Source organism: Mytilus trossulus, chromosome 6 (assembly GCF_036588685.1).
Source record: "Mytilus trossulus isolate FHL-02 chromosome 6, PNRI_Mtr1.1.1.hap1, whole genome shotgun sequence".
NCBI classification, from domain to species: Eukaryota; Metazoa; Mollusca; class Bivalvia; order Mytilida; family Mytilidae; genus Mytilus; species Mytilus trossulus.
Genome location: NC_086378.1, coordinates 26,495,875 through 26,506,627, shown reverse-complemented (window position 1 = coordinate 26,506,627; position 10,753 = coordinate 26,495,875). Strand labels below are relative to the sequence as shown.

General features: G+C 32.2%; 1 long non-coding RNA gene across 1 annotated transcript; it reads right to left on the bottom strand.

Annotated features, from left to right (window-relative positions):
- Positions 1–2,658: 2,658 nt before the first annotated feature.
- On the bottom strand, positions 2,659–6,616 carry LOC134723283 (uncharacterized). Its single transcript, XR_010108037.1, has 4 exons — positions 6,575–6,616; positions 5,563–5,664; positions 4,657–4,681; positions 2,659–3,251 (listed from the first exon to the last, which is right to left on the bottom strand). It is a non-coding gene; the product is annotated as an uncharacterized LOC134723283 (long non-coding RNA).
- Between the last annotated feature and the right edge of the window lie 4,137 nt (positions 6,617–10,753).

The following is a 10,753-nucleotide window of genomic DNA, read 5'->3' as shown; positions in this document are numbered from 1 at the left end:
AATGAACGATAAAATGCGACTTAAAATTTATCATGATCTTACCTTTAATGCTAACTGTATACAAATGAGTTTTGATAATGTATCATCAGCAATAAAATGAATGTGTTATCATTATCAAAAGATAAAGTGTACCGTTATTAGTACACCCGACATGTTACAGGGACGGTCACCATAGTATGTCAAAGTAATTAAATATATAGTTATGATGTCATTATTTGTTAATCTACGGTCAAATAATAAGTTCTACAATTTTATAAAATACTAAAATTGAGAATGGAAATGGGGAATGTGTCAAAGAGACAACAACCCGACCAAATAAAAAAAAAACAGCAGAAGGTCACCAACAGGTCTTCAATGTAGCGAGAAATTCCCGCAACTGGAGGCGTCCTTCACCTGGCCCCTAAACAAATATATAGAACACACCCGTGATTTCGCGGGTCCATGACTGATAAAGTCATACCAATTATAAGATGCACAGTTTTCTATGTCTCTTTCAAAATCTTTCTGTTTGAATCCGTCGACTTGAAACTTATTCCATTTTTTCCATTCTGTCCAAAAAAAATATTTCAATGGCAATGCTTATAAAGACGTTTCTTGGCATAATACATATCTAAAAATATGCTGTTAATGTGGAGATATCAGCTTGCAGTTACGATCATCGCGTTGACACGGGATATCTTAGAAATTCATAATGATTTAAAAAACTACAATAGGGATCAATGTGACAATGATTGAAATTTAGTAGTGTCAACCCTGTGGTTATGACCAGTATAAATAGAAAAAAACGAAATACACCGTAGTGGTGGTGCACCTGTCAAATGCGGAACGTACAGATAAGGTAATAGGTAACAGGTGAATATACTATTGGTATCGGTATCGAATTCGACCCGGAACTTGTTAATTATTTGCAATATTAATTATGTGGACAACAAAAGGGTCTGGAATGGTGTAATTTTTAATCAACATCATTGTTTTATATTAGCTATATATAAAGTTGAATTCGTTGATTTGTCGTTGTTACCCCATGCCGGATGACAAATTGGATCTCGTTATGTTAGTATTATAAACAATTTTTTTTTAAATTATTTGAAGCTTGTTATTGGTTTTTATTATTATTTTGATTTGTTTAATATTTTAGTGAGTGAGACGAGGTGATTAGCTTGATCGAATTCAACATGTAAATATGTAACTGACGTGTAAACTCATCTTTATATGTTTTTTGGTATGCTTTCACTCAGCATATGCAGTGAACTAAACATCTCGTGTTACACTGGTACTCTGATTTTACATTAGAAAATACATCACAAGATATGAGCAAGCATCCTGATTGCACAGCGGGATATCATAACATTGTGATTGGTTTAACGCCGTCATATGGTGAACCATATGGATCCAAAAGGTATGAAATTTCATGTGGGGTTCATGACATCACATCAACACCGTAGAAGCTAGCATAATGGTGACGTCATTTATTGCTGGTTTTGTATTTTATTGTTTATTTTTTTTAAATAACACGCAACAGTAAAGTCATACGTGCGATTAATTCGTTAAAAGGCCAAAGGATTCATAGGGTCAGTAGCAAACAATGTATCTTTTTGCTGACATATGTCACATCAAAGATTAAAGATTACTGACATGAACATTTATCTGACCAGTGATATCTCTGTAATGGATATAATCACTTGATGTTAAATTATATACAGGTTATTCACCGCATCTGTCGATTCGGAGGAAAACATTCGAATTCATTCACATCACGTAATACATTATTAGTCAAAATATTAACTCTATTATTCTGTGAGATATAAAACTCCTGAGAAAAAGTCAAAAAGGAAAGTCCCTAATCAAATGTCATTATCAAAAGCTCAAACACATCAAACGAATTGTTCACAACTGTCATATTTCTGACTTGGTATAATAATAATATATGTGTTATGTGGTATGTGTAAGCACTAGAATTTGCACATTACCGCAGAATAACCCAAGTCAGTTGTTATCCGCCCGATCCAAACACCCGGTTACATTTTCTGAGCATTTCCACTTCTAATGGCGGACGAGGAAGAAGCTAGCAAAATGAAATGGAAACAGCAAAAGAAAAAAAAACACACTTACACTCTGATATCGACATTGTGACATTCAAGGCCTGTTCTTTGAAACTGTTATGAGGCTTTGTTATGAAATTATTTCAGTGGGAAAACAATTCTTGCCAGAAATAGTTACAAGTTCTCCATTTTCTTGAGAATTCGCATAGGTTATAATGTGCCCATTTCCATAGCAATCCTGATATCAACTATCCACCCATTACAGTTCATGCTTGTGTCTCGTGCTCATAAGGGATTATCAGGTTGGTAACAATGCCAATACAGAAAAGGGTAACGTCAAATCGATTATAGTCTACTACCCATTACTTTATGTCGCTTCATGGTACTTTTAAACATAGAATACCATTATGTCATTCCTGAAATTTATCTCAACATTATTATATTCGTGTTCTATTGAATCTAGTTAAAGATGTACATTTGACAGATGATCACTGCTATCCAATATACTGATTTAGTATATGTTGTATTCACCTTTAAAAATTTTATCATTTGACCAATGGTCTATTGGTCAGCTAAATGAGCTACATTTTGGTTGAACGTTCCTTTACACTAATGGCTATGACCACTGCATTTGAATGGACTTTCCGTTTTGAATTTTCCTCGGAATTCAGTATTTTTGTGATTTAACTTTTTATACAATGAATACTGCATGAAAAAATGCAGATGTGCCCTTCTATGAACCCCCAATGTTACTCAATGTTCTGATTGAAGTTCGTACTACACCTAAATATGAAGTTTTGTATTCGCTGTTGGCATACTGATTTTGTTGGTGTATAGACTTGCCTAATTGCGCTTTCGTAATTTTTTTAACTGTTATATTCAAAATATAGATACGATATGATGTTCACAATATGAGAATAACAAGAAGTATATATATTACCCCTGCAGCCTAAAACAAAATTTATGATATATGAAAACATTGGTAAGAAAAGAAATATTTTTATAACAATTTGACTGTGATATTCCTTGTTTTAGTTCTTATATTCTGGTACTGCCTCTTTACTTGCAATTATGTAATGACATAATGTACTAGGTAATCAGTATTTAACATCATCATATATCTGTTCCATGGTTGTTTCGTTTGTTCCTTTGTTCATTGTATTGTATGCCTGTCCTTCGATATGGTTCCGTTTGACGTCTTCGTACGACCTACAAATATAAAAATAGTTAATTCTACGTAATAAATTGTTTTAAAATACATTCAACGATTTGTATAAGTCATGATATTTTCTTTATGCAATGTGTTCCCTGTGTGTGTAATTTGGAAATATTGAGCTCTGCTTGTTAAATCCCAAAACTATCTAACTGATACACGTAGAGTGTAAAGAGGTCTTTTTAGGTGCAACTGACTTTATTGTGACATAATAGGTAGAAAAACTACTTGATTTCAAGATTTGCATTACAATTATAAATTGAAATCTGAAATTGAAGATTGAATATGAATGCAAATGTAGAAAGAAAAGAAAAGTCATGTGCACTATTATTTGTCTGTCTTTTTATTTTTTAGCCATGGCGTTGTCAGTTTATTTTCGATTTATGAGTTTGACTGTCCCTCTGGTATCTTTCGTCCCTTTTTTTATTTTTTTATGACTTGTATAATACCCTGTCCTTAACGTAAATGCAAAGACCCTTAGGTTGCAGATGTAATTTATTTAACCTACAGTTCAGTGTGTTTTGATATTTATTCTATTTATTTTTTATATGTAACACTATTCTTTAAACGTTTTGTAATTACCGCTGCTTATAACATTTAAATAAATCATCTCAGTATACCCTTAACTAATGCTATGAAGCTACGTGCAATGATACTATCATTATCATTAATAATATTTCCTTTTAGATGTAAAGTGTCAAGAGACCAAGTAGGCGATAAATAATATGATGTAAAAGACGAACAAAGAGAGACAATATAAAAACATACAGACGAAAATAAAATCAGAACTTTATAAAACATCACACAAAAAACAATACCTAGCAAAACGAATAAACACACACTGTACTTGTAGATATATGTGCCTTATTTGCGAAGTTAGCCAGTTAATGCTTTTATCAACCATTTTCAGAAGATTCGAGTTAAATTTCAATTTTCAGTGAATACATTATTGTGTTAGTCCAAAAAAATTATGACGTCTTCATATCGTTTATTTAAAAAAGCCTTTGAAGACCGTCATGGTCATGATCATTGTTTGGATCTGTATTGTAAACATAATTGTAAATCTTTGAACTAGTTCCATATAATTGTATGAATTTCAAGATTATATATAAGTCACAAAAATTACGTCCCTATTTGTGGTGTACTGCTCTATTGGTAAAGTAAGATGTCCGTTGTTCTTTTACGGTTTACTTGTTTATCAAATACCTATAGTCCGTTTCTATTTATAATGGTATTTATTTATGATGCATTCTGTGTTTCTATTGTTCCGTTTTTTTTCTCTTAGAGTTTACATTTTAAGTTTGTAAATCAGATTTGTTTTTCCTCGTTCGATTTATGACTTTTGAACAGTGGTATACTACTGACTGTTTTCTTTTTCTTTTCTTTTATTGCTTTACGTACCTTTGTTTTGTAAACACAAGTCTACCTACAAACAATGAAGACAATTATTATCAATATACGACGCTACTGCTTACGGAGTTTTTGTTATCCGAGGGTATCACCAGCCCGATAGTTAGCACTTCTGTGTTGACATAAATTATCATTGATATGGTCAAAATTATAAATTAACTGTTTGCAAAACTTTACATGTTTGAAATACTACACCTTTTCTACCTCCGGAATAGATTACCTAAGCTGCATATAGCAAAACGTTTAGGAATTTTTGGTCCTCAATTTTCTTTAATTTCTTATCTTATTTTTATTTTTTTCTATTTGAGCGTCACTGCTGAGTCTTTTGTAGACAAAACACGTCTAATTCAAATACAAAACCAGACAATCTGGACAGAACGTTGTTTATTCTTATTTTTCTTACTTTGTACTTTTATTCGTATAATGACTGGTATTGTCTCGTCTGTTGTACTGTCCAATATTTCTATTCCTGGCATCTTGGTTTGTTTTTTTCTAATGGGCCAATACTGTCTAGTTGTATATTTTCAAGCTCAAAAGTTGATGTACATATATGATGATTATATCTTATAATCATATTGATTTATATTCAGACTGATTGTAAAATGTTTGTCCTTTACGTTTAAATTCACTATTTTAATGCTTCATTCCTTGAGGAGATATCTTTGGTCTTTTCGTTAATTATTCGAAGTGTAGTGTCGAAACCATTTGTTATAGACCTCTTTGTTTGTCATGGGTTATTTCGAGTAGTCTTCGGTCAGGTTTTTTTAACATACAACAATGATTGGTTTGTTTAAACAAATCAATTGAACAGATACTTTAATTTCGATTATATTCATAGCATCTTGTTGCGTCTGTTATTCTTGTGTCGCTTTATAAGGGGATCATTTTAAATCTTACCTTTTCGAAAAAGGACAAAACCTATTACACATTCCATAACTTGTGCCACTATTAGAACAACAAAAAATCCTATGAAAATATTTCTACCCGTTACTGAACACTCTGAAATGAAATAAAATCATATTACGAAAGATTTTTTTAGGAGACTGGACGCACTTGCGAGGATATGACGATCCTATCAGTAAAAAGTAAAATCACAAAAATACTGAAATCAATTCGGAAAGTCCATAATCAAATGGCAAAATCAAAAAACAAAACGCATAAAAAACGAATGGACAAGAACTGTCATATTCCTGACCTGGTACATGCATCTTCAAATGTTGAAAATGGTGGATTAAACCTGGTTTTATAGAGCTAAACCTCTCACTTTAATGACAGTGAAAATTTATTTATTTCTAGAAGTTTTGTAGTTAGATTTTACTAAATGCCAAAAATGGTGCAGTTTTGACACAGACAGTTCATAGTAAATAAATCAATGTATATCATCACTTCTTAATAATGCAGAATCATTTCAACGACAAGAATGAATCGAGTCCATACGTTTTATTTAATTTTTTGCATGTTAAAAATTGTTTCTGTTCTTCATAAACTTTACAAATATTAAAGTTTCAACAATATGCAATATGGACACGTATTAACCATTTTCTTCCAATGATACTTCTAAGCGGCGGCTTCCTTTATTTTCAATTTGACATACCCTGTAGCATGTCGCAATTTCTGGTTTCAAAATATATATAGATCCATATCGATAATATCAAGTGTCTTCCATATGAAACGACATATTATCCATCCGAGATCTTTTCCTTTTTGTTTGTGATTTAATGTAATGTGTTCACCGATTTTGGCAAGACTTTAGTGCTATCAACCTTTGAAGATGTTAGACTCGTACCAATTGCCATTAAAATTCTAAGATCGTACTGTTGATTTAGTTATGTAATAGCAAGTTTAATGTTAATTTCTATCTTAAGATATTATATGCGTCATTCAGAAATTTACAATTAGATTAACTTACCATCGTTAGAGAGTGGACCTTCAATGGGTGTTTCTTCTGTTTCCAAAAAAGAAAAGAAAAATCATATACACATAATTTAATGAATATGTATATAATGTCTTGCCTAAACATATAAAGAAATTAAGAATTGTATTGGTAAACAGAGTGTATGAGTTTGAATTGTGCAACGCATTTTGTTTTACTTTAATCGTCTTCATATATAGATTAACAATCAGCAACAATTTGGCAAAGGAAAACTTCACCTATTTACATCATAACATATGACGCGGCACTCTTTGTCCATTGAAATTTAAGGACAAAATGGAGGCATTTAATGAGATGAGAATCTTTTTTTCTGAAACAATTGGACATTTTTACATCTCTCATTTAGTTTTCAAAACATAATTAGCTTAGTAAAGAAATCAGATTTTAATGACCTAGCTCTGTTTGAACTTCTTATGTGCATGTAACAAAACACACACAAAGTAATTGATTTGGCATAACCTTTGATAGAAGCATCTGATGATAAAAATGTTATGGTTTCATGTTAAAGAGCTCGATTTTGTCTCTAAATCCTTCTTTTCCAGTATGGGTTTTTGTGCTTTAAAGAACCCTGTTTCATAAATTTATACACTATACACTCTCTTTTTTTAGTAGATGGGTTGATGGATTAGATTTAAACGTCCAGTTGAAAGTATTACGTATATACTAGAACGAAATTACATCCATGCAATTGAATGATGACCCTGTTTAGTACTCGACCGACACGCTGACCCGGAATCGAGCATACTAATTTCCAAATTAACACCCAAAAGGAAGATATGACACTCTTCTCGAAAATATTATTCTGAGTATCGATACAATGCGGAGAAACAAAGAAATAATACAAATTTTGAGACTTTGGTTAGATCCAATCGAGAATGGCAAGATGCTGTCGACACAGATATTGTTTGTTTTTTTAACTAGAAATAGCATCATCTAAAAAGGTTATCCATAATGCAGAGATATATAGAGAATAATACATGGCAAAATCCGTATCATATGTCGTATCATCCCGAGACATCAATATCAGCCCAAGGGCCTTTAGGCCCGAGGGATGATATTGGTCGAGGGTGATACGGCATGTGATACGGATTTTGCCATGTATTATACGCTTTATCATATGTTTCAACAGAAGAGTATTATATGAACTGTTTTCTGATTCATAACACTGGGTAACCTTCAGATCTACTTTTGTCTTGTTTCAATGGCCTTAAAAAAGAAGTGCTCAATTACTAATCCGAAGCACCTTTTACCTTACAATTTACGTGCTTTTGTTTTAAAAATATTTTGTTTATTTTTGTATTTTTTATAGTTGCATTTATTTTTTTTGACGTTCTTGACGTCACATACAATATGAAAACGACGTTCGTGACGTCACATACCAAACAATGACGTCATAAAAAAAATTTCATAAGCAAAAAAAAACCAAAACTGACTCTAAATTATGTAAAAAAAAAAAAAAAAAAAGGAGGGGTGTGATAAAGGGTAGGGGTGCGATAAAGGGTATGCGATAAAGGGTTCGCATCAAAGTTGCGCGATATGGATTAAACAGCAGGCTATTTATCACATATGCCAAACTACTGTATTTACTACTAAACATATGATAAATGTATAAATTTCACTATCGTATTATAAGTTATGTAAATTGATTGATGTAATCACTGATGTCCTAGGTTTTATATTAATTTTCCAATAAGTGATGTCTTTCAGTGACATATCTATGTGTAGAATCTTAAGTCGTTTGTCTAATATAAATTGAAATGAATGCTTGCTAGAAATGAATTATTCATTGGTTTACATCGGCTTTTAACTGTTTTTTTCTGTAACTGCAAGTGCTCTTAGGTCGGTAGTTTGTTTTTATTTTATACTCTAAACCAATCCGATGAGGCATGCACTTTCTCATTTATTTTCAAAATGTGTTCTTTTAATATAATGTGCTTTGTAAAGTTAAGCGTACATTAATATACTCAACAGATGACCCTTTAACCCGAACTCCTATGTCGTTCGGGTTAATTGGGGTCACCAGAGCCGTGCATATTAAATTGTATATACCGACTTGCTTGCACGGTCAATTACTATAACTTAATCCCGTAAAATTCTGCATGTGCCTGTCAGAATCATTTTATTCAAGTTTTTCGTTTTGCGTTTATGAGACCTGGCTTACATACATGAAGGATTTGCTTATTGTTGAATGCCGTACAGTGGCGTATACTGGTAATTGATACTTCCAAACAGCATTGTCTTTTGAATAAGTCGCCAATGGATGGTTGTCTGGACTGAAATAATACCTCATCTTCCCATTGTCATATAAATGATTGTAAAACTTTATGATCGAATTGTGACTGTAACTTTAAAAAAAATAAGAAATAAGAAGGAACTAAAAAGAATCTATATACGAATAGAAAATATTAGAAATTGTATTTATTGTAACAGACTTTGCTCATTGTTGAAGGCCGTACGTAGACCTATAGTTGTTAATGTATGTGCCATTTTGTTCTTTTGTGGATAGTTGTACCATTGGCAATCATACCACATCTTCTTTTTTATATATGTATAGTTGGAACGACCCGTTCTAATTTCGATCATTTAATTTGGTTACCGCTAGACTTCAAAATTAATGCAAATAGCATTTTAAGAGCAAGTTTCTCTCGGGTATTATCGGGTATTATCCATCGAACCATATATGGAAAAGGATATGTATAAATCTTACTATGAAATACGCCACTAGGCTCAAGGCCGATAATCCCATTTCAGCGCGACCAATAGGGCTGATATGGGTTATTCGCCTGAATGTGAATTTATGGCTAGTTTACTTCCACTTGTTACACATGCAACAGATAACATGCTAAGGATGTTTTGGATTATACCATGTTTTAACTATACCAGCTATGGTATTACTCAAATACATATGTCTTTACCGATTGAATGTCATTAGAATTTGAAATATTAAAAACGTAGACGAGATATACAATAGTTAATGTATACGACGAATAGTGATCTAAGCTGGAAGTGCGTCAATCAGTTCTCTGTGTAGGAAGCAAGGACCAAATTTAGAATAGAAAAGTCATTATTCATGCAGTTCCTACGTTCACGCGTGTATCTGATGTTGATTAACAGGTGTTATATAAAACCGATCTTTTGTTTGTTAAAGAAAGTAATAAAAATCTCTTCAATCTTCTTGGTTATTTTTAAAGTAGGAATGGCTGCATATAATAGATTTCTAAATCATCATTTTTTCTATTTATTTTGCTGACTTGCAAATAAGCGGCAATATTTTATGACTTGTTTTCAAGTAATGAACCTTACGAAATATCTGTGTTTCGTTTCTGTTTCAGAGTAGATTTTGTGATGTCTTTCTTTTCATATTAATTATCAATTTCGTGCAAGGAAAATACCATAAATAGACAAGTAATAATATTAGACATTGAAGCATGAAGATTGATCGTGCATGAGATATTATTGTACAATTAACCTTTAATACATAGACAATAGCATACGGACTTTCCAGTACTAGTTTTAACCCGAGAGTCCAATATCATACCGAGATTACCGCACGAGGGGATATTGGTTGAGGAGTGATACATGTACGCTGCACTAGTACTATTAAAAAGCCATCTCATTATTAACCCCAACTAAATGATTTTTCACTAAAATCGTGATATGACGAATATACAGATGATGGGTTGATAACAGTCATAACACCTATACAAAAGTCATTTCTGTCGATTACGTTACGTGACACCATACAGTATAGGGTTTGGTAAGGTACCAATTATTTAATTTCAAAAGGGGAGTTATTGTTGGGTTTCTTCTTAGTTAGAAACTTATATAGTTATTCGACGCTGTCAATCAAATTATTTTTTCACAATTAATGAGGTTTGTCGGAAAATTTTTTGTCCTGAGCCTGACCAGAATATTTTTTCGTCAAATTTGGGATAAAAATATTTTTTTATGAAAGAACCATACTCCCTTTCCCTTAAAGTTTAATGGTCGTTCCCTAATATATTTGCAATCGTGACTAATATCAATGTTGTCACGGACGGCTGATATGACACGATTCCCATTGAGTGTATTACTCATAAAATTTATTTGTATAAACTTTCAGGTACACATGTATATGATGGGTGATCATTAGTGTTTACGTGCTATAGTAAATCT